A 25,345-nucleotide genomic window follows, 5' to 3' on the forward strand; every position below is an offset into this window, starting at 1 on the left:
CTATGAATCGCAGCACGCCAGGCCTCCCTGTCCATAAGCCTGTGTTTAAAATCTTATTTTAAAAAGTTAAAATAACAGATGTATCTTACGAACCATTAACTGTTAATACTTTTATCTCTGTGTGCATTTATATGTAGAAAAATACTTATTTGCTAAAAACTTCCTCGTGAAATTATTGACAGAGAAAAATCAAGCATTTATAAAAAGTAGCCTTGAGGGAAATGGGAATTTTAAAGTCATCTAATTAATTGTTAATGCAAATAACAAAAATAGTAGATGATATGCTTATATTGGTAATGGGATGTCAGGCAAAAATATAACTGTGCATATTTAAAACATGCTGGTTTCTGTGGTTTATTAAGGTGGCTATGTCACCACGCTCATGTGTCTGCAGACAAGTGTTTCAAATACTTTCCACAACTTGAGATGAGTTTCAGGGATTTGTAGTTAATTCATCAGGAAGAGAGCTTCTTGAGACAGCCTAGCCTGTACCAAGTTGGCATCTATGCCAAGAACAAAAATAATACCATAGACGGTTCTATCTTTCTCCTGGGACCTAGGAGCCACGAGCACTCCTATTAGTCAGGGAGGTGTTTATACTTCTCTTGTCAACTCCAATAAGGCAGTTGCTTAAACTAAGCTCTCATTTTATTGTAGTCATGAGTATTTAATATTGCATTAAAAATTCTACAACTACGCTGAAATTTTTACGATCTACTGTAACCCAGCAGGTGCCCAAACTTAATGACTACTTTTATTATTAAATGACTACTTATTTATTCAGATAGTATTAAAGCTAGAGAATATTATTTAAAGTATTGAGTCTCCTTGACCATACAACAGCAAGGTAAAGCCTCACTAATGAATGAGTTCATTTTTCTTCTTTGGGCTTTAGCCCCTGTCAAACAAGGGGCTTCAGATGTTAGAACTTCCTAGAACAGACCTCCTCATAAGGTTGTTCTACAACATTCAAATTATGTTCTTCTTGAGGCAAACTGTTCACTTAGGTACCTTAAAGCACCTCCAGGCCCTCTCCACCCACAATGCTTCTGCTCTGAAGTCTGCCTTTACTATGGGTATTTTGAGTGTCTGCGACTCTATAATGATATACAGATTTCCCCTTCGTATCAGGGGGAGTTGGTACCAGGATACCAAAATCTGAAGATATTTGAGTCCCTTATATACAATGACACATACAATAAGCCCTCTGGTATCCACAGACGCGGAACCCAGGGATAAGAGTGTCTTAGTAAATGCCACACTCTTCACTTTGTACAAAGACAAGGTTTTCAGGCACAGGAAATATCATTTCTGGTTTTCTTTTTTGGTAAAGAACATTTCTGTATGACAACTGCCACCCTTGGGCTCTGTTTTCCCTAAGCTGAGAGTATATATATAGTAGGTGTAGGCTCTTATCTATATCACTTAACTTTTCAGGGCCCTGGAAACAAACAAACAACAACAACAAAAAAAGTGAAAATTCCACACCACCCCCCCTCCAAAAAAAAAAAAACTATTGTTCACTATCCAGTTCTTGAAATTGCAGCCTTGGCTTAAACCACGATGAATAGTTTTCAACATAACTGCCAGCTTTGACTGATAATGACAGATGGATTCTAGGACCAAATCCAGGTTTAGCAGGGAAAGTGCTGTTGGGAGGATATTGAACCCTGCTGTAATGCAAGTACCCCAGGAAGAAAACGCTTCTGAACCATTGACAGCTATCTGTACCGACGTGAGGATGAAACTCTAAAAGTAGGTGAAAACTTTTAAGGAAAGGAGAGGGGATCAACAGATGAGGCAGACACTTGGAGGAGGAGAGATGGGTGTGCAGCTGAGGGGGACTGGAGATCTTCACAGCTGTGGCTGCTGCTAAGTCGCTTCAGTCATGTCTGACTCTGTGCGACCCCATAGACGGCAGCCCACCAGGCTCCCCTGTCCCTGGGATTCTCCAGGCAAGAACACTGGAGTGGGTTGCCATTTCCTTCTCCACAGCTGTGGTTAGCTAACCACAAAATAAAGCAGTGTTGGCAGAACAGAATTATTAAAGAGGACTTCAAGACTGGACTTGAGGGACTCCCCTGACGGTCCAGTGGTTAGAACTTCGTGCGTCCACTGCAGGAGGCATGGGTTTGATGCCTGGTGGGGGAATTAAGACCCCGAATGCCATGCTGCAAAAAAAAAAAAAAAAAAGAAGTTCTTGAATTGAATAAAAATGAAAATACAACATATCAACTTTAAATAATTGTATGGGAATAGTCACAAGTTTAAACACAAAAGGTCTGGACTTGAGTGGACTTGGTTATTACGGCACAGTGCCCATTCTTGCTGGTACCAGCGCTTACTACAGTGTTTGGGATATGGTGACGGCTCAATGAATAGTGGTGTTTTTAATGAGTTTTTTTTGAATGAATGAATATCTTTTTTAAAACAATTAAAGAAAGCCTCTTTTCACTGACAAGAGACAATTCCTCTGACCAATGATTTTAGGAGTGTACGCCTTTGAATCAAAGGCGGGGACAAGAGAAGACTAGTTTCATGTTCTCCCTTGACTGAGACTCCAGGATCCAGAGTAACCTTTCCCTGCTTGAACAAGCAGAATGGATGTAGATGGCCTAAGGGGTAGAAGGTGAAAATATTGGCAACTGGAGCTCATCTTAGAAGATTTCTTCACTGGCTCTCACTTCAAAAGAAAGCTTCTAATCACCTCCCTTACAAAACACCCCACTACACAAAGACATACACCTGCATATACCAGACTTTGGTTTTCTTCTGTTAGTATTGTTTCACAGTTAACAAAGAGATGATCTATGTTAGGAGCCTGGGGCTGAAACAGGCGAGGTGACAAGCCACTATGGTCCCCTCTAGATCGTGGCAATGTTGCCTGAACCCAAAGCCAGTGTTCTTCCCAATACGCAAACCAGTGTTCTTCCCAATATGCAAACGATGAAGCTAGAAATGCAGCTCAGATGTATAACCCCAATCTACCTAGATCTCTGTACATGTCATAATAGCAATAATATTGGAGATGCTTGAAAAGAGAATATATAAATGGAATTAGAATGCAAAACCCTTCATTTAACGGGGTGTAGCAGGAGGTCAATAGGAATTTCAAACCATCCACCATGTTTTATTCTCTTTTCAAGTTGTTGCCTCCCTCTGCTCAGTGCCTGGGTCAGGGTTCTTTCATCACCTTGTAACACATTAAACTCCCTTTCATCCTAGAGTTACCCACCTTCCCCACATTTGCTATGTGTTCCTTATCTATTAGGGCTTCCCAGGTGACTCAGTGGTAAAGAATCTGCTTGCCGATGCGGGAGATGCAGGAGACTTGGGTTCTATCCCTGGATCGGGAAGATCCCCTGGAGGAGGAAACAGCAACTCACTCCAGTATTCTTGCTGGAAAAATGCACCAGACAGAGGAGCCTGGTGTGCTGGAGTCTGTGGGGTCACAAAGAGTCAGACACAACTGAGTGATTGAGCACACAGCACAGCCTTATCTATTAATACTAGACTCTGGGAGGATATAAGAAGATCCTAAGCATCTCCATGGTACTGAGATGTGGGAATCCACACAAGGACTTCTCCAGCACTAAGGGATGCATACCACGAACCATCAGATGCCAAGAACCAACAATAAGGGCATAAAGCTAGTGACAAATTTGTAAACATGAAACTTCTTTTTCTTATTGATGATGGAAATTTTACATGTATCCATGGACAGAGGAGCCTGGTAGGCTGCAGTCGATGGGGTCGCTAAGAGTTGGACACGACTGAGCAACTTCACTTTCACTTTTCTCTTTCATGCATTAGAGAAGGAAATGGCAACCCACTCCAGTATTCTTGCCTGGAGAATCCCAGGGATGGGGGAGCCTGGTGGGCTGCCGTCTATGGGGTCGCACAGAGGTGGACACGACTGAAGCGACTTAGCATAGCATAGCATAGCATAAAAAGTACAAATTTTTAGTTCAATGAGTTTTGGCAATTAAACATACTCTTTGTAAATACATAACTTCTTGTAAAGCTTAATTTGTGTATGTGTGCAAGAGATTATAGGTTGTATTTGAGACAGAAAGGAACAGAGACACAAAAAGATAAACCTGGAGAGACAGCACGAAGACAGATGTGTGAAAAGGACTGAACTGTTCACCAATTCTTACATGGTAAATGGGCAAAGAAATAACAAAATAAATGCCAAAGAGAGATTCAGGGCTGTTGAGTGCTCCCAAGATGTGTGGGCAGAAAGGAAAAGCTGAAGTTTCTAAGATCAAAAGCAAATTCCTTTCTTTGACAACCTCATCCACATTTTGTTGCTGTTCAGTCACTAAGTCATGTCCTACTCTTTGTGACCCCATGGACTGCAGCATGCCAGGCTCCTCTGTTCTCCACTGTCTCTCAGAGTTTGCTCAAATTCATGTCCATTGAATACACAAACAGAAGATCATTTTTATGAAGGAAAAAGCAAACTGGACTTCCCCAGTGGTCCAGTGGTTAAGACTCTGGGCTCCCAATGTAGGGGGCATGGGTTCAGTCCCTGGTCGGGGAAGTAAGATCCTGCAAGCTTCATAGCAAAACAAAAAAGCAAAGCAAAACAAACAAACAAAAAAACCATTGCATTGTATGACATACATTCCTGAAAAATTATTGATCAGAAGGATGAAAATGTCAAAATGGCTCCAGGAGCAAGTTTTATATCCCAGAAGCTGAAATAATATCTACCCAGATAAACAAGGAGATATGGGGAGAGGCAAGTCCTCAAGACTGAATTTGTTGTCAACACTGGGACCAATGGGGTAGAGAGGTTTTATTTTCTTTACTCCAAGCTCTTGATTTTTTAAACACACAGCAAAAACAAGCTTTGAGTTTTTAATTCAAGTGAACAAGTCAAGAGTAAATCATGCTTCCATATTTCATGTGGAACCAGACTGGCAACCAGACTGAGTTACTAAGAAGTCACTGGTAAGGTATATTCCAGGAACTCTGGGTACAGATTAAATTATAGGATCTGAAAGTGTTTTATGACTCAGGACTTTCTTATCTGGATTGCAAATTCCCTAGGTTGGCACAGGCTTCTTATAACTGAGATAGTCCTTTATACCACTTGCTCAATGATACATGTTTTATAAAAACCAGTAGTCCACTAGTGTCTAGAACTTACATACTGAATTGGATTACCTTTCCGAAGTCTTTAAACAGAATGCCATTTAACTAAAGAAAAGCTGTAAGTCAAATTGATGTACTGTCTCCACAGCTGTTTTTATTTTGTGGCTATTTCTGTTGTACAAACCTCTGGTCTCAGACCTCCTGGGTTTGGATCCTGATCCTACCACTCCATTGTCTGTGTGACCTTAGGTATGTTATTTAACCTCTCTGTGCCCGTGGTGCTCATCTCCAAAGTAGGAGAAAATAGCACCTATTTCATAGAGACACTGTAAGGACTAAATGAATACTATCATTCGTTTCTTTAACAAATACCATTGGCTCTTCAAATCCATGGGTTCCACACCTGAGGATTCAACCAGCTACAGATCAAAAATGTTTAAAAAAAAAAAAAAAAGAATCACTGGGGACTTGCCTGGTGGTCCAGTGGTTAAGACTTTGCCTTCCAATACAGGTAGTCCAGGTTCAATACCTGGTCAGGGAGTGAAACTCCCACACGGCTCGCAGCCAAAAAAAATAAAACATAAAGCAGAAGCAATATTGTAACCGACTCAATAAAGACCTTGGAAATGGTCCATATTAAAAAAAAAAAACTTAAAAAAAATACCAGGAAGTTCTAAAAAGCAAGATTTAAATATTCTGAGAACTAGTTATTGAACTATTTACACAGCACTTGCACTGTGTTAGGTATTATCAATAATCTAGAAATAAAGTGTGTAGGAGGATGTGCATGGACTTTCATATAAAGGACTTGAGCATCCATGGTGTTTGGTGTTCACGGGAGTCCTGAAACCAGACCCCCGCAGATACCTGGGGACCTCTGCATGCTTTTCTTGAGCACCAAGCATGTATCACGCACTGGGTTAAGTTCTGCGGAAAACAGAAACGAACAAAATAGGCAGAAGTACCCGCCCACATGAAGATTACATTCCAACCAGAAAGACAGACAATGAACTAGTCAGCAAGGGTGTGTACAGTGTCAGATGTCGGTGAGTATTGTAAGAGGAGAGAGCACAGAGGAGAGGAGGCAGGATTGGGGGCCGCTCTCCAGAGTGCCCAGGACAGCCTCAGTGAAGTGACCTTTCACGCTAATAGTATCTGTTGCATAAATAAGCATTTAATAATTGTTAATGCTGTCAGCATTATCACTATTAATTAGACCCATATTTAACCGAATTAGCTTATGACAAACTCCCAAGGGAACTAAAAAAAGGTCAAAGTCCTGCCAGGGAGATTATAAATGCTATAGACTGGAGCACCGATGGTCACTATTTGCTTTGGCCACCTATAGGCTGTCCTTACTCTTCCTCCGACTCCTTTCCTGCCTTTCCCCTACACCCTTGACATCAATGCTTAAACACCATATTCCCATGTGCTTCAGCCTGGGGATGTGTTGTATACCAGCACAGCACTTCACAATTTTTCTTCGTAGCATTTCTCTCTCCTATCACTAGTCTTGTGCTGTTTATTCTTATTGATCTGTCTCCCCACTAGACCGTACTCTCCACGAGAGCAGGGACAGTGTCTGCGTTATTTATTTCTATCCCCACCCCCTCTATATCTGGCCTGGGAGATGGTTAAATATCCCTGCTCGAGACTTCCCTGGTGATCCAGTGGCTAAGCCTTCATGCTCCCAATACAGGGGGCCTGGGTTCCAACCCTGGTCAGGGAACTAGATCCCACGTGCACCCGCTAAGGGCTAGCCTGCCGTGACTAAAGGTCCCGCATGTGGCAACAAAGATTGAAGACCTTGTGTGTTGCAACTAAGATCCAGAACAGCCAAATAAATACATAAATATTAAAAAATAAAAAGAGAGAAAGATCTTTACTCCACTGTGCCCATAATTAGGCAAATAATTGATAGGGTGCCTGCATTTTGGGCATCTGGATTATGTACCTCTTCTTGCACTTCCTTTCAACGTAGTTTGAACTTCCCATCATTTTAACTGTAGACAAAGAACAAAGCTCATCTATAAGACAGTCTATGAAGAAACGGATAATAACTGCACAGATGAAAGAACCAAGAAGCAAGATTACTATTCTAGGAAAACGAAAGGTCCCCCAAGGAGTAACAGCCGTCTCATCTGTTTAGCCTGGTATTTGGAACTTCGTGGCATAACTTTATTTCTATTTTTTGGCCATGCCACGTGGCATGTGGGATCTTAGTTCCCTCACTAGGGACTGAACTCTCATCCTCTTCATTGGAGTTGTAGAGTCTTAACCACTGGACTGCCAGGGAAGTCCTGACATAATCGTTATTTGTTGTCATTTTTCTAAAACAGCCATAAGCATCCTGACAAGATAAACCATCAAAATTCTTAATTCATGACGTATGGAAAAAGATCATCCCATCCAGATTTTAAGTGATTACCCATAAGACACACAGAGATCTGTGCACACATAGAAAAGAACTGGGGCAAATTAAAGCTGGTCTGAATTGGTCAGATGAAGGGGCAAACTTGTGTGTTCTGATTTTTCTCTACAAAGCAGGGTTGCTAGGGAACAGTAATAACCATATCATTAACTCCCAGGGTATCACAACACACACATCCCAGAAGTGATAAGAAGAGGAGAGCCAACGCCAAAGAGGACAGAGGCAAGGAACGATTTTCAGAACATGGTCTGACTCACCCGGAGCAGCAGTGAAACTATTTAGCCGGGCCAGAAAATTTGCAAAACTTAATACAGCTAGGGACTGTCTGTCTGGTTTATAGATTATCCACTCCCTTTGCCTTCCTTCTTCGACCCTACATTTTCTAAATATAAGCCTTGATCATTCTCCATCAGTAGATAAGCAGCAATTAGAAATAAACTACAGCCTTTAGTTGCCAACCCTTACTTCAAGATAGAAAGAATGTCGTTAGCATCTTAATTAGATACAGGTTCCATTTTTCTAAGCTGGTTTTTAAATTTTATTTATTTAAACTTTTTCTTTTGTATTGGGATACAACCAGTTCACAAACAGTACTGTGATAATTTCAGGTGAACAGCAAAGGGACTCAGCCATACATACACATGTATCCATTCTCCCCCAAACTCCCCTCCCATCCAGGCTGCCACATAACATTGAGCAGAGTTCCTCAAAGCTATTTTTGCCTTACTTCTGAGCCCGCTCTCTCATAGAATAGAGTTGCAAGAACAGATTGTCAAAAGTTTCCCCCTTTTCCACATCTGTGATGGGGTTTCCCAGAAGTGAAGGAGAGTGTAGCTGGGGGAAGGAAAGCGTGGGTCTGCATGGAGCCTGGGCCATCCTAAGGAGGAGGGAAGCATCTCAAGGGTGAAAAGTTGAAGGGGAGGGTAAAGTAAATGGCCAGGGTTCAGAAAGTGACTCACACCAAGAACTGAGCCGGAGGGAACGTCACTGACTTTATCTGAAGCAGGAGCCAAGGCCAAGGGACAGGTTGACACCAGGGAGGAGAGTGGACGCTTAACCGTTTGCTCATGGCTTCTTTATACAAAGCAAATGAGAATCACAGAGCAAGCTGCCAGATCCAAAGAGGAAGCTCACTGGAGAGGAGCCAGCGGGGAAGTTGTGGGGTGAAGGGCTGGGGTGGGCAGGGGGTCAGGCAAGGAAGGGATCAAGTCATTGGCCGTGTTTCCAGAGTAAGCCGAGATGGCGGTCTCCCCCGGGTCATAGGGGACCAGCCACGACATGATTGATTTCACACCCTGGGAGGGAGCATTCACAAAGACGCCTGGCTGGTTTTGAAATATGAGGCCATGGTGTGACTGACTGTACATCTTTAGCTATTTTTTTCCTTCAAGGCAATTACATTAAGTGCTTAACATCATCCAGAGAGGAAAAATGAGGGCACCGCGTTTTGGGTGGGAAGGTTGAGGAAGGAGGTCTGAGCTGTGTCCCTGCCATAAACAAAGGTGCACATTCAGACGGTGAACCCTTTCAGACCCTGAGTTCTGACGACAGGGGCAAGGGAACACATCAAGACCCGAGAGCTTGAGGGAATGTTAGTTGTGTCAACAATTGCATGTTGCACACGCTGAAGGGGAGTGCAACCTGCCAAGCGTTAATGGATCTGCTGGAAGTGGAGAGAACTGGGCACCTGCTGCAAGCCGCCTGACCTGGCTCTCCCCACCTGAGCGGCAGCCAAACGAGTTGTTTCTCTATTTTCTTCTTACCCTTTGGGTCAAAAGAAAGGTTGCTCCTAAGTGTTTTTCAGAACCTGGCCTGACCCCAGAGTCATTGACTGATGTGCGAAGGTCTGCTGGGTGTTGGCTGCCGGGGGAGAAATGCCATTGCAAGTGAAATGGCCCAGGGGAATCCTGAAACCCTCACTCTGATCATTCCTCAGACCGGTGGTGTCCCATCACAGAGGGACAGCCCAGCGACCATAGAAATGGGGGTCCCCAGGACATTTTACAGAACATGTGCAAAGGGCTGGTATCACGTGAAGGAGATACAGAAACTGCCAGGATTATTGGGCTTCCCAGGTGGCTCAGCAGTATCACAGGGTCACCAAGAATCGGACACGACTGAGAGACTGAGCACACACAGCCAGGGCTATTAGCTCACCCGGAAGCGGGAGACACTGCCTAAGCCATAGGAAGCCCTCAAAGCAGACACCACACTTGTAAAACTGATGAAACCATTCTGCCCTTCAAGAAACACCGGACAATGGAGGAGACCAGGCAAATAGAGAATCACTAAAAATAATCTATACAGAAAAAAATACATTCGTTTCAAAAGGTCCAAGGAAGGAGCATAATGACACAGAATATTCTCTTTGTATTTTTTAACTTTTTAAATAGACATTTTCAAAAACAGAGAAAAGTAGAATAATAGAATGACCCCCCCATGTACCTATCGCTCAGCTTCTTCGAGCAATATCAGGGTATGTCCTTCTTATTTTCTTATTTTACCTGGTCCCATTCTTCTTTTTTCCTGGAGCTTTTATGGTGTTGCTTTTTTTTTTTTTTGGCCACATAGCATGTGGGATCTTAGTTCCCTGACCAGGGATCGAACCCATGCTCACTTCAATGGAAGCACAGAATCTTAACCACTGGACTGCCAGGGAAGTCCATCCCTCACTCATAAATATTTCTGAATATATTTAACAATGATTCTTTCACTGAATTTTTTTAACAGAAAGTTCTATCTGAAGTATTGAGAATGTAAAGAGAAAAATTAGGAGATAAAGGCCTTAGAGAGGCAACAGGTTCTTGGTCTTCCCAAAGCTTGGGATAGACTAATGTTTGCTTAGATTCCATGAAATATCCATAATCTCTCTATTAAATCCCATTTTTGTGTGTTAGCTAGCCAGCACATGACTTTTACTGTTGCAGCCAAAAGAACTTTACTAGAGCTCTCTCGGGAAGGATCCCACAGCCTAGAGACGCCAGCAGCACAAAACTAATATAGTGACGAGACTGCTCTGAAACAAACCCTGGGTGATGTTCGCTGCTGCTTCCCAGCACCTAGCACAGTGCTCAACACACAGGGATTGTTCAACCTATTTGTTGACTAAATTGAATATTAAGCATCCCAGTAGAGAAGATTGGCGGAGAAGGCAATGGCAAGCCACTCCAGTACTCTTGCCTAGAAAATCCCATGGATGGAGGAGCCTGGTAGGCTGCAGTCCATGGGTTCGCAAAGAGTCGGACGCGACTGAACGACTTCACTTTCACTTTTCACTTTCACGCAATGGAGAAGGAAATGGCAACCCCCTCCAGTGTTCTTGCCTGGAGAATCCCAGGGATAGCAGAGCCTGATGGGCTGCTGTCTATGGGGTCGCACAGAGTCGGACATGACTGAAGCGACTTAGCAGCAGCAGCAGAGAAGATTGGGGACTCATGGAGCAAGTCTTAGCATCTTACTAGAAACAAGGCTTTGACACTGACTCTGCTACTTTCTTTCTATGCGAGTGAGTCACTTAACATCTTTGGACCTCAGTTTCCGCATCTGTAAACTGGGGATAAGAAACTCAGCCAGCCTTACAGAGAGGCTCGAATGAGGTCATGCTATATGAAAGTGCTTTGTAAACTAGACTGTTTGCAAATGAAAGCTGTTATTATCTTTTCCAGCTGGGGATTCCATTCTGCCTATCTCAGCCTCTTGGCCTGAGAAGCCTTTAGGGCAAAAGTGGATGATAAACTGCCTCCTTCATAATTTTTTTTCCCCTTCTCCCATTCTGGGCACTTCTTTTTAGCTTGGTGTCTGCTTGGAGAACACTGTTTCTAGATTAAACGGTGAGAAGCCCAAGAATTCTGTCAAGATTCTGTCTGTTTTCAGAAACCTATTGCTTCTTCATTCAGTTCATTATGTCCTCAACGCTTGACCAGGTTGACGGGTCCACACATCCCTCTGATGGTCAGCGGTGTAAAGGCTGTGGCTTGGTCCGTTGCTATCACCCTTGGGAGATACACTCACTCATCTTACTGGGAGGAGGGCCCTCTGGAAACACAAGGAGGCTAAGGAGCAGGGAAAATAAGTAAGTGTCAATCTCAAGGCTTCCAGGCTCAGCTCCTCTGTCTGGGAGGCCACAAGGTTGGCAAGAAGCAGGCGGGTTGTCCTCGTGCCTGAGTCAAGAAACAGCTTGAACTTTCTCATCACCTGAACAGCCCAACACTTAGAGAACATTGCTGCATTGTTCTGTGTCTGCAGGTTCCCGGTGGCAGGCCAACCCCAGGGCCATGCCAGCAAGCCCATAGCTGTGCTGATCCGTCTCTACCTACAGCTGTTCATCTAATTGAGTCCACGGGGACGTCATCTCATGCTGCTGCTACCCAAGGAAGCGGGGGTAGGGCTGTGGGGGAAGGGGATTACATCATCATTATTATTGTTATTCACTTATCAGATGATTATTAATTATACTTCAATTAAAGGCTTGCACTCTTTACAAGCATGAGCTCACCAGCCCTCACAATGCCCAAAGGAGGTCAAGAACCAGGAGAGTGCTGATTTGCTCATGAATGCAGCTGACTTGGGTTTCAGAGATCCTGTGATCTTTTTTTTCCTCTACAGGCCACCTCCCTTTGAAGCCCCCAGTGTCCCTAATGTATAGGAGTCAGACATGTGGCCCACACTGCCACTGGCTACTATAAAAGTAGCAAGGATTGAATTTTTCTTTCACAACCTTTGCATGGATTTGGGGGTGGGGGGGAAGGCAAAAGATAACCAGGCACTCCAATGTAGCCTGCTCGCCCTCAAGATAAATGTGTCCAGGGAGGTAACCTCACAGTTGAATCGACCCCTGAATTTCAATGAAGCAGGAACAGTTTGGGGCTGGGGTCTTGGCTGGAGAGTTAGGTGAGGCCTGAAGTGTGTGCACATGTGTGCGTGCTCAGTCATGTCTGACTCTACAACCCCATGGACGGTAACCCACCAGGCTCATCTGTCCATAGGGTTTCCCAGACAAGAATACTGAGTGGGTTGTCATTTCCTCCTCCAGGGACTCTTTCCAACCCAAGGATCGAACTCGCACCTCTTGTAGCTCCTGCACGGGTAGGCAGATTCGTTACTACTGGACCGGGGCCCAGCATTGGTGATCAAAAGTCGTTTTGTTACTGAGGTCAAAGGACGGAGCTGAAGGGTGGAGGGACAGTGAGTGGTGGTGAGCGGAGTCAGAGCCTTTCAGAAGGTGCAGAGAGGCGCTGAGTCAAAGCCGGGCAGACACAGCGTCTGCAGACTTTGTGGAATGCAGGTCCTCAAAGCAGCACCCCTGGGGACCACAACTCTCCATCCCAAGGAATACCCAGGCAAACTGCAAGCCTGAGGAAAGCTTTCCCTTTAATGTATGGATGTGCTTGGTCCCTCAGTTATGTCAGACTCTTTGCGACTCTGTGAACTGTAGCCCGCCAGGCTCCTCTGTCCCTGGGATTCTCCAGGCAAGAATTCTGAGTGGGTTGCCATTTCCTGCCCCAGGGGATCTTCCTGACCCAGGGATCGAAGCCCAGTCTCTTGCATCCACTGCCTCGGCAAGCGGATTCTTTGAGGAGGGTAGCCTGTTTATCTTTCTCTTTTTCCTTTTTTTTTTTTTTTTTTTAAGAAGAGAATGGAGTAGGGGGTGGAGTGGAATCTCTTAGCAGGCAGGGGTAGGTACCACTTTAGGTACCAATTCGTTTAGTGAGCCAGGTACCCCATCCTGCAGCTGCCACCCTAGCCTGGCAACAGAGTTAATAAGACCTGAAGGAAATGGAAAAGAGAGTTGGAGAAACCTGAGGCCCAAAGTGCCTTATCTTGAAAGAGATCAGCATTTTAGTTAAAGGAAAGGTTTACCAATTAAAAGGTCCTGGAAAGAAGTAAATAATTACACACACACCCCACATACCCCCCGCCCTTCTTGAGTTGTCCCAGCTGGTTTGGGGGGAGGGGAGGTGGGAGTTGGGGAAGTCCTGGGGCTTTGTCCACAAGGGGTAGGGGCTTAGCAGAAGCATTTTGTGTAAAAGGAGTAAGGGCTTTGCTCAGCTCCTTCCACTAACCTTACCCAATGAGGCTTGTAGCGATCTAATCTGAGAGAGATAAAGCCCAATTTCCTCAGCTCTGGAGCTGATAAACACCACGGCAACGACCAGCTCTGTTCACAGAGGGATAATTAAAGCTCTCAGGAATCCAACCAGTGGTCAAAAGGACAAGGACAAACTCATATTTCTCAATGCCGTTCTGGGCAGCTGTGAGCACCTGTCCTCTTGTTGGAATTTAACCCAGTGGAATTAGCATTGCGGTCACCCACGTCTTTATGGGTTCAGCTGGAACTTAGCAGTCCATGAGCAGTCCAGCTAGCATCTAGCTCACCAATCACAAGTACCAACTGGGCCACTAACTTAGCACTCCTTGGGAAGGCGAGATTCAGCAAAATTAAACTCTAACACGCTTTCTTACTGATCGAGGAAAAGTCTAAAATTCCTGTTGCAGTTCATGAGTTCTGCAGAGCAACTTTTGTTACTTGGAGTGTTTGGATCCAGTACAAACGTGTGTGTATCATGAGATGTGAGGTCAGAGAAAGCACAGCAAAAGGAAATAACATGTGTGTCCATGCTCTCAAGGCCCAGAGGTTTCTCAAAGGGAGAACCCTGTGAGAAGCAGGAGGTGACAGGAGGCAGAGGAACATCCTACCAGGAAGTCAAGGTAACTTAGTATGTTCCCCCAAGAACATACATACCAACAGGAAAGGGACAGTTCTCCATTGGAAGCTGATCCTAGGGACTTCCCTGGTGATCCAGTGGCTACAGATCCTAAGGACTTCCCTGGTGATCCAGTGGCTATGACTCCCAAGCTCCCAATCCCACAGGTTCAATCCCTAGTCAGGGAACTACATCCCACATGCAACTAGGAGTTCAAATGCTGCAACTAAAGATCCCCAGTGCTGCAATAAAGATCTAAGACTCCTCATGCCACAACTAAGACCTGATGCAGCCAAATAAATAATTAAGCTTTTTTTAAAAAGTTGATCCTGGGCTGGGACAGAAAATGTGGTCATGGGCACTGAGTGGTCGTTTTCTCTTCCACATCAAGTGGACACATTATGAATGCCTTCCTAGGACTAAGGGAGAGACAGAGGCTGAGCTAAGACCTCAAAGGTTCTCACTCATTTCTTTTCTCAAGCACTATAACAAGTCTTTTTAAAAGAAATTTGTCTCGGAGCTCAAATCTCTAAAACAGATAAATATGATATTTTACTAATATAAATTTATTTTGAACATTTATATTTTTAACACTTATCAATCAATAAGAACAAGAAGATAATTGTTGTTAAGTATTATGATGAAGATAAATACTTGAAATTAAGTGTTATGCTTAGCTTTATTTTGATTTCTTCACCCAAATTATTTATTTCAATTGCCTTTGGCCTTAAAATTTTTTATGTATTTTAAAGTAACTGGAAAATTCAAATTCACCCAGAGAGGGAGATGCAAATGGAAAGTATGGGTTTCTAACAGCTCTCCTTTCAGGGTATATGCTTCAAATGAATGAATCCAAAAGCTTAGGCAAGTGGTTAAAGAGATTTTAGTTACAAAATGCAATCACAACAGACATTCCCTTGTGTTCCAGTGGTTAAGACTCTGTGCTTTCAATGCAGGGGGCATGGATTTGATCCCCGGCTGGAGAACTAAGATCACACATACTAGCTTGATATGGCCCCAATTTTTTAATAAATAAATTTAATTTAATTTAAAATGTCCTATAACTTCTTCTGAGAAGGCATCTAATGGCTGACAATCACAGTTAAAAAAAACGTAACCACAGCAATATTTATCAAGGGCTTGCACGTCCCCTCATGATATAAAAGTCAGCGACAAACACCCCAACCATAAAGTAAGTGCTAAAATATCTCTAGTAAAATAGGATGCTTTGATACATGTGCCAAAGCTATGAGCCTTAGCTTTGTTTCTGATTTAATTGAGATTTCTAGTAATGACGAACAATTTGTACTTAAGCAGATCAGCAGTGCCTAATTTAAAAAAAAAGTGTGCAAACTACCAACTCTTCAAAATAATGACACACTCACAAGAGCTTCAAGTATATTCACCAAAAAGGTAGAAATTCCTACCTCAGAATTAACTTGATCATCCAAATTGATGGTTCTTAATACATAGAACTATGGTATAGAATACATTTTTATGAATACTTTTAATTATAGTATTTTAAATAAGGAAAATAGATTTAAAACACACATTTGAATCAAACATGTGTAGAACTCCTAAAGAGCCTTCCCTGGTGACTCAGACTGTAAAGAATCTGCCTGCAATGTGGGAGACGTGGGTTCAATCCCTGGGTCAGGAAGATCCCCTGGAGAAGGGAATGGCTACCCATTCAAGTATTCTTGCCTGGAGAAGTCCATGGACAGAGGCTTCTGGAAGGCTACAGTCCATGGGGTTGCAAAGAGTCGGACACAACTGAAGTGAGATATATGAACGGTAAGAGAAAGAAAAGGTCAGATTATAAAAGACATTCTCTATCATGGTTAAGTGTTTGAACTAGATTCTGAGACTCAGGAACAAGACAGTGACATAATCAGGTCTGTATTTTAAAGAGATCACGCTGGCTTCAATGTGGAAAGTGGATTTTGGTGGAGGCGAAGGGGAGGGAAAGGAGAGAGATGACTGACCGGTGAGAATATGCTGTGGTCATCCTGGAAAGGGCTGATGGTGGCCAGAATGAAAGTCACAGCACTTTGACCAGAAGGAACAAGGGTGTTGATTTAAGAGTTATTCCAAAGGCTGAGTAAACAGGACCCAGTCATTGATTAGATGGGGGTTGTAGGTCTGAGGCACAAAGTAGAAAGAACAACACTATACCATCTGGCGAGAGGGAAGGGATGGTGGCAGTGGAAGGGAGGGCCAAGAGGGAGGGGATATGTGTATACATATAGCTGATCCACTGTTTTGTACAGCAGAAACTAACACAACATCGTAAAGCATTATACTCCAGTTAGAAAATAAATAAATACTCTGGCATAAGCAGTGAAATGGATGGGGTATCCATCACCAGGGCAGGAAATTCAGGAGGAGATAGGGTGAGTGCAGAGAAGAGAGGTGCTGAGCTCAGACACGTTAAGTTTGAGATTCAAGTCAGGAAGTAGTCACAGAATCCCTGTAAAAATAATGCTGAACAGAGTCCTGCACACGAAGACAAATAAGCAGTAGATATCTCCTTTAAGGTATAAGTGCGTGTGTGCTCAGCCGCGTCCAACTCTTTGCAACTCGCTGGACTCCTCTGTCCATGGAATTTTCGAGACAGGAATACTGGAATGGGTTGCCATTTCCGTCTCAGGGGATCTTCCTGACCCAGGAATCAAACCCACATCTCCTGTGTCTCCTGCATTAGCAGGTGGATGGATTCTTTACCACTGAGCCAGCTAGGGCTTATAACAAATGTAAACAATCTGATTATAAAGCAGAGAGGGGTGAATACTTTGAAGGGGGGCATATCTTTGGAAAAATAAGAGAGGGTTCACAGGCCGTAAGAGATGAATAAGACTTGGCTTTTCTGGAGCTGGGAAAGAGAAAGACAGTCTAGGCAGAGACAATAACATGAGCCAGAGAAGGAAGCCCCACCCGCAACCCCGCAAACCAAAAAAAAAAAAAGATGTGACATCTGGGGAGTAACTAGAATAATTCAGTTTGTTCAGCTTATGGTACAGAATAATGAAGGGGAGGCTGGAAAGGCAGACCAGGGCAGATCATCAGGAAAAGCCATAACTGTCCTGCTTTATTGTAGGAACTGCTCTGTACCTGTGGGGAGCCAGTGAAACTCTTCAACTAGGAAAAGCATGAGGTCATGGGTCCCAGTCTCCTGAGCATGGTTTGCTTCCTTCACTTCTGAGGCCAAGGACTCTGACCAGAGGGGCTGCTGGGAAAGTAATGTCATCTATTCCCCCATCAATCTCCCCAGGTAAATGTCAGTGATAGTACAAAGGGAAATAGCGGTGACCACTTGAGAAACCACTGCAGCGGGGCCATGTGGGTGAAGTCATGCTGTCTGAGTCACCAACGCTGCTCTTTAACTTATTTTGGAATCTTTGGTTTGTGGTGTGGGGGTGGATTAATTGGCAGAAATTACAGAAGTAGTTATTACTCCGTCTTGATTTGGGGAGTCTGTGCACAGACTTAAGAAACTCCTGTTTTACTTTTGAGTTTGTGCCTTATTCATATATATTTTTAAAAAAGAAAAGATTCTCTTTATGTAATGGGATGAAGCTCACATCCAATGTCAGTAGTCCCAGGAATGCCTGAAGTGGTTTTGTCATCAGAATATAAAAATTGAACTCTCATCCCAATATAAGCAGACTGTGGCTTGATAAATACTGTGAAAGTAGAACATGGAAAAAAGAAAAAGTAAGAAATCCAGTTCAGGCAACTATTAAGAGCATCACAATTCTAACCACTGCCAATGAAAAAACCATGAGAAATAAGTCTGAAAAGGCCAGAATTTCCCAAATCAAAGAACTTTCTCCAGGATTCTCTTTTTGTTTATTTTCAGTCTGGCTACATCAGACTATGGGCTCAGCTGGTAAAGAATCGCCTGCAATGCAGGAGACCTGGGTTCGATCCCTGAGTTGGGAAGATCCCCTGGAGAAAGGAAAGGCTACCCACTCCAGTACTCTTTCTGGTCTGAGAATTCCATGGACTGTGTAGTCTGTGGGGTTGCAAAGAGGCAGACACGACTGAGCGACTTTCACCTCACTTGACATCAGACTATGAGGTACCTAGTACATGTATCTGTGGTTAATTTCACACGTAAAATACACACGCAAGCACTGCATGTCAGAAAGGTGACAAGAGAACCACATGTAAGTTTCTATTTGGAAACTGTTCATTTAAATGTACTTTAAATTTTTCAGATGATAAAACGTCCTAACCCATTTGCTGTCTCACGCAAAGCATCTGGAAGCTTACATGGATTATTTAATAATCCTAAATTAGTGTGTGTTAAATCGCTTCAGTCATGTCCGACTCTTTGTGACTCCATGGACTATAGCCCACAAGGCTCATCTGTCCATGGGATTCTCCAGGCAAGAAAACTGGAGTGGGGACACCATGCCCTTCTTCAGGGGATCTTCCTGACCCAGGGATTGAGCCCACATCTCTTGTGTCTCCTGCCAAACATATCACTTGCTCCTTAGAAGGTAAGCTATGACAAACCTGGACAGCATATTAAAAAGCAGAGACATTACTTTGCCAACAAAGGTCCATATAGGACAACAACCACCACAACCAAACGTGTACTCTGAAGAAGGAAACTGAGAAGAAAATCAGAAAGAGATATCAACAGAGACATGCAATTAGAAATGACCATTCTCGGGAGGGTTGGCACAGAGAAGCAACCAGATGGTCTCTTTCAAGTGCAGCCAAATAGAATGGAACAGTAGATGTTTTTTCCTATAAGAATTTATAGGGGGAATAAATTCCAAACCCTCAAAGTGCCTAGGAATATTCAGAAGATCAACAATTTCATTTTCTTCAACAAGTTCCAAAGCACAAATCAAAGTTTTTAACTTGATATGGAGGGAACAAAAACTTAACTGCTGTAGAGTTCCAAAGTGTTAGGGACAAAGATCAATGTTTTATGTCCAAAGACTTTTGACTCAAATACAAGATTTAGGTAAGTTAATCATGTAAGGTGAAAGTTACGCTATTTAGCCAATCCCCACCCTCTACTTCTGACACCCTCTGCCCCCGCCAGTCTGATGGGTTTCATTTGAGATCTTTTTCTAATGTGTTTGCAAAAATATGACTATATAGTTGTTTTGTACGTTTTCACATAAATGTTTTTATGTGAAAATTTTACATATTTTTCTATAATTTGTTTTTTTTTTTAACCTATCAAACATCTTGGAGATTTTTCCTTACCAGTGCATAGAGATTAACTCCAGTTTTTTCTTGTATGATTTTTTTTTCTTTTTAACTTTTTGGGGAAAATTGTAGATTCATAGGAAATTATGCCCCCCACTCTGCCAAATTTTCAGGGATATCTGAAAGGCCACCCTTCACCCAGTCTCCACTAATAGTCATGTTTTAATTTGCATTTCACCATACTCTATGTGTTTGTAGATACTTCTGTGCAATTTTATTATATGTACAGCTTCACATAAGCACACTGCATTTTTAAGATGTTGTTTAAGATGTTTAAGATTTGAACAAGAGTTCAAATATACTCCTGGGAGTATATTTGTGTGTGTGTTTGTGTGTGCGCGTGTGTGTGTGTGTGTAAATTGCTGAAGAAAGTATTTTCAAAGTAGTTTTAAGGGTCTTAGAAGTTTGTCTTGTTAAAAATATTGGTTAGGGTGGTTATCAAGATTAAAGATTTAGGATCTTAATCATGTATTGTCCTCTCTTGTTCTTCAATTGTTTATTATTTGTGTGTAGCTGCATAGATAGAAAAATAAATAGAGGGATGGTTAGATCTGATTAGCTTTCCTTGCTAGACTAAATCACCTTGGGAGGCTAGGCTATAATCTCAGAAACCTGCTAAATTCCCATGCCTTTGTATGTCTGATGCATGCTTAACAGGCACCCAATAAATGCCTCCTGGTTAGTTAGGCTGGTTGATTTTCTGGTTACCCTGCTTACCAGAGTGCCAGCTGAATGAGCCAAGCTGCATATTTCCTTGTAGAAATATGCTCCTGGAAAACTCAAACAAAACATTTGCTTATGCCACTCTCAGTATAAGAGTGAGTGAGTGCTAAGTCGCTTCAGTCGTGTCCAATTCTGTGTGACCCCGTTGACTAGCCCAGCAGGCTCCTCTTTCCATGGAATTCTCCAGGCTAGAATACTGGAGTGACTTGCCATTTCCTACTCCTGGGATCTTCTCAACCCAGGGATCGAACCTTCATCTCATGTCTTCTGCTTTGGCAGGCAGGTTCTTTACCACTAGCACCTCCTGGGAAGCCTTGGCAAAATATCCTTGGAAATATTATGAAAGCACCTAGATACTACAGTGGTATGTTTTATTGAGCCAGCTCAGAAGATGGGTAGCTATTTAGTTCCAAGCGCCATCCAAGACAGTGGCAGTTTCCTACATGACTTCTGGCAAAATGTGTCATGAATATTCATGAAACGAAAGATCAGAAAATACTCGCTGCTTGTTAGTTATCCTGGGATCCTCCTGGGATGCATATGGCAAGGTTCAAGCAAGGCCACATTCATCTCACTTCTGTTCTTTTTCAGGACATTATTATTATATTACATATTTTAATTTCACTGAGGCAAAGTCAGCCATTCTGGGTCGGGAAAATCCCCTGGAGGAGGGCATGGTAACCCACTCCAGTATTCTTGCCTGGAGAATCCCATGGACAGAGGAGCCTGGCAGGCTACAGTCCCCAGAGTCACAAAGAATTGGACACTACTGAAGGGCACACAAATATAAAAAATGATATAACTGAATCACTTTGCTGTACAACAGAAACTAATATAACATTGTAAATCAACTGTCAATCAAAAAATTAAAAACAGGGACTCCCCTGGTGGTCCAGTGGTTAAGAATTCACCCTGCAATGCAAGGGACGAAGGTTTGATCCTTTCACTGATCATTGCCCCAGACTTGAGAACTTCTGTCTCTGCTACTAGTTAAGCACTTAACCACAGACCGACTAGATTTATTATTTAGTTACTCATGTTTGTTTCATGTTCCAAAGAAACCTGCCATCCTCTTGAGGACAAAAATCATGTCACATACAACTCTCAGAACATCTAGCTCAGTTCCTCCCCCTTAGTAATATTTCAGTAAGCACATTTTCAAAATAGCACTATGTTACGTTCATTGAGCACTGATGATATGCCAGGATAATATATGCTAAATGCTTTGACGCATTTATCCCATTTAATCTTTACATTAACCAAATGAGGCAGGCACTATTATTAGACCTATTTGTTAGATGTGGAAACAAAGTTACAAAAGTTATAAACTTTGCCCCAAATCACACAGCTGGTAAAAGGCAAAACCCAGACTGAAACTCCAGTCTGTCTGATCCCAGACCCCCTGCTTTCCACCATTTTTGGATATTGCTTCCCAAATTAAAAGAAAACAAACATTTCTTGATTAATTAGATGCTGAATAGCTGGACATGAATGAACTCTTTGAACTCACTTGTAATATCTAGGTCACTTGGCAATAACTAGATATTTACTATCATGGATGTTGGAATCTGAGATTTACTCAGTCAGCAGAAAATTTTGCTAGGCATGTGCCCCTGAGGACAGATGAGTGAGACAATGTCACCAAAACAAGTAATTATAAAACAATGCACATCGGGCTTTAATGACGGTTTGGAAAAATGCTCATGGAAACATAGGAGACAAACTTAATTTAAAAGAGTTCACCATAGTGTCAGCATTTTTAGGATTTCTGCTACGTACCCAGCACAGTGCTGAGCAGTTTATACATACTGAATTCTCACCACCACTCAACAAGAAGTAGGCTTTATTATTCATATTTGCAAAGAAGTAAACTGAAGCCTGAAGTTGTCAAATGGCTTGGCCAAGGTCACACAGCTAATTAATGGAGCATAGATTGACTCATGTTTAGGTCTGAAAGACACCCAGGTCCATGGTTGGTTCCAGCTACACATACTCTTATGAACTAGGTTTTCGCACTATCAAGAAACACCAAGGAAAGCATATAAATATAAAGGAGAAAATATATATATATAAAAGAGGTATAGGTGTGTGAAGGAGGTTTCAGATCTGTCTCTTTAAGGCACTTCGGCCAACAGAGTGAACCGGCAGGGTCATGGGGCTGAGTCATTGTCTGACTTGGAGAATCGATTATTTTGATATTTTGCTTCTCGTTTTTTTTCCCCCTCAGCTGGGGTTTGTAATCCCTATTGTTCTTTAGGCTGACACCAGGTTTTGTGCTTCCTGATTTTGATGAACAGTTTCTTGTCTAGTCCCCCTATCTCTTTAGTAAGCACAGTCCTTTCTGTATTTTTCCCCCACCCTCTTGTCACATCAAAAAGAGAGACTTGACAGTTGTTTGATTTGCCATTCTCATGATGAAGGTTTTAGATCAAAGCCAGAGCATCATCAGTCACATTTATAACACATTTTAGGACTAGAAAAAAATCAAGCAAATGGGGGACATTTTCAGGGGACCCTCAGGAGATGCCTTGGGACAGCCTTACAGGAGGACCAACTCTGGAGCCTGGTGGGTACGTCTTTCATACCTAACTAGGGGAATGACAAAGGAGGCCCAAGACTGCCACCAAAAAAGAAACAAAAGGGTCACTACTGATGGAGGACCTTCTGGCAGCATGATACCAGTGCCTTAAACACAAGCCTAACTTTGGGCCCGGTAGTTTCAATTTGAGGAGTCTATTCTAAAGAAACAGACTTGTGTACTGCAATCACCCTTGGTGTTTTTTTCAGTCGAGTTTTACTGAAACTGGATGGCTAAGTCGAAGATCTCTCTCGGTAAATGACACACTGCACTTGAAAATATGTGGGTTATTTTCAAATATCTTTTGATATTGATTTCTAGCACAGTTCCACAGTGATAAGAGAACATACTCTGTATGATTTCAATATGTTTAGACCATGAAATTTTTGCACCTTGTTTTATGTCCCTGGGGCTATCTTCCAATGTCTCCTAGCTTACAGTCTTTGGGAACTTGAATAGAATTTGTATTCTACTGTTGTGTGAAAATTGTGTAAAACTTAATTATGATAAATTGGTTCACAGAGCTTTTCAGGTCTACTATATCCTTCTACTTCTCTGTATATTTTTGAGAGTTTAGTATTGAAACTCCAACTAAAAATCTTAATTTATCAACTAAAAAATTATATAGTAGAACTGTATGTAACCTTGTTTTGTGTTTTCTAAGTCATTTGTAAATGTTTTATCATATTTTGGTAATTTAAAAAATAAAAAATAAAATAGTTGTGTATAATGATTAACACATCATCAATAGGAGAAAAGGGAACATATTTAACAGTCTGACAATGGAAATTGTGTCAATAAATTATGATACATCCATACAGTGGAATGCTTCACTGAGAACTTCATGTCATAAAAAAATATTTAATGACACAGAAAACTGTTTTTAATATATTTTAATCTTTAATAATAAAATGTTTCAAGCATATACAAGGTAGCAAGACTATTATGACAAACCTACCATCCAGCTTCAACAGTTACCTGCTGCTGCTGCTGCTAAGTCGCTTCAGTTGTGTCCGACTCTGTGTGACCCCATAGACGGCAGCCCACCAGGCTCCCCCGTCCCTGGGATTCTCCAGGCAAGAACACTGGAGTGGGTTGCTATTTCCTTCTCCAATGCATGAAAGTGAAAAGTCAAAGTGAAGTCACTCAGTCGTATCTGACTCTTTGCAACCCCATGGACTGCAGCCTACCAGGCTCCTCCATCCATGGGATATTCCAGGCAAGAGTACTGGAGTGGGGTGCCATTGCCTTCTCCATATATGAATATATGTATGTATTAATATATATGTGTAGATATATACACACACACACACACACACACACATGGGCTTCCCTGGTGGCTCAATGGTAAAGAATTCGCCTGCCAGTGCAGGAAACTTGGGTTCATTCCCTGGGTTGGGAAGATCTCCTGGAGAAGAAAATGGCAACCCACTCCCATATTCTTGCTTGGGAAATCCCATGGGCAGAGAAGCCTGGCAGGCTTCAGTCTATGGGGTCACAAAAGAGTTGGACATGACTGAAAGACTGCATAGCAACAACATGCACACACACACACACACATATGTCATATGTGTGTGTTAACTATACTTGAATAAAAGATAATTTTAAAAAGAAACCAGACTATTGTGTGGAGTTTCTCCCTTCCTAGGCTTTGCTAACAACTTCCCTATTAAACATGTTTCTCTGTGTCCTGTATTTCCTTGACTTGAGGTTTGATTTTTGGCAAAAAACACTTTGTAAATTTTCATGGACTCGACTGTGCCCCTCATCCCAATTAACTTGTTGAAGTCCTAGGCACTAGTAGCTCAGAACGTGACTGTATTTGAGGATGGGGGTCTTCAAAAAGGTCATTAAGTTAAAATGAGGTCATAAGGATGGGCCCTAATCCACTGAGGAGTGTAAAAGAGGAGGAGATTTTTTTTAAGTTGCATTTCTTCATTTTGGCCGCGCTTGGTCTTCGCGGCCGTGTGAGGTCTTTCTCCTGTTGCGGTGCGCAGCCTCATCATGGCAGTGACTTCTCCTGTTGTGGAGCGCGGGCTCTAGGGCAAGCTTCCGTAGTTGCCCCGAGGCATGCGAGATCTTAGTTCCCTGACCAGGGATGGAACCTGGAACCTATATCCTCTGCACTGGCAGGTAGATAAGAAGACGAAATTTAGGCTCGGACTCAGTACAGAGGAAAGACCATGTGAAGACAGAGCAGAAGAGGACCATTGTAAGCCACGGAAAGAGGACTCAGCAGAAACCAACTCAGCCGACACCTTAAACTTGGGCCTCCAGGCTGCAGGACTATGAGAAAGGAAACCTGTGTTTTTTTAAGCCACGCAGTCTGTGGCACTGAATTACTGCAGGCCTGGAAAAACTGATACATAGATGTGCCTCTTTCGTCAGAAGGCACACAACCCATTCTTGAGTAGGGAATTCTGTGATGGAGAGAAAAAAAATATTACAAACCGTAAATCTTGTTTTTAATCTACACAGTAAGAATGGCTACCTGTTTCAGATCAAATTATGTGCCAGGCACTGTACTCTAAACACTTCATTTTATTACTTGACCTTACAACCAGACCCACAGGT

The sequence above is a fragment of the Bubalus kerabau genome, chromosome 12, assembly GCF_029407905.1.
Source record: "Bubalus kerabau isolate K-KA32 ecotype Philippines breed swamp buffalo chromosome 12, PCC_UOA_SB_1v2, whole genome shotgun sequence".
In the NCBI taxonomy this organism is placed as follows: Eukaryota; Metazoa; Chordata; class Mammalia; order Artiodactyla; family Bovidae; genus Bubalus; species Bubalus kerabau.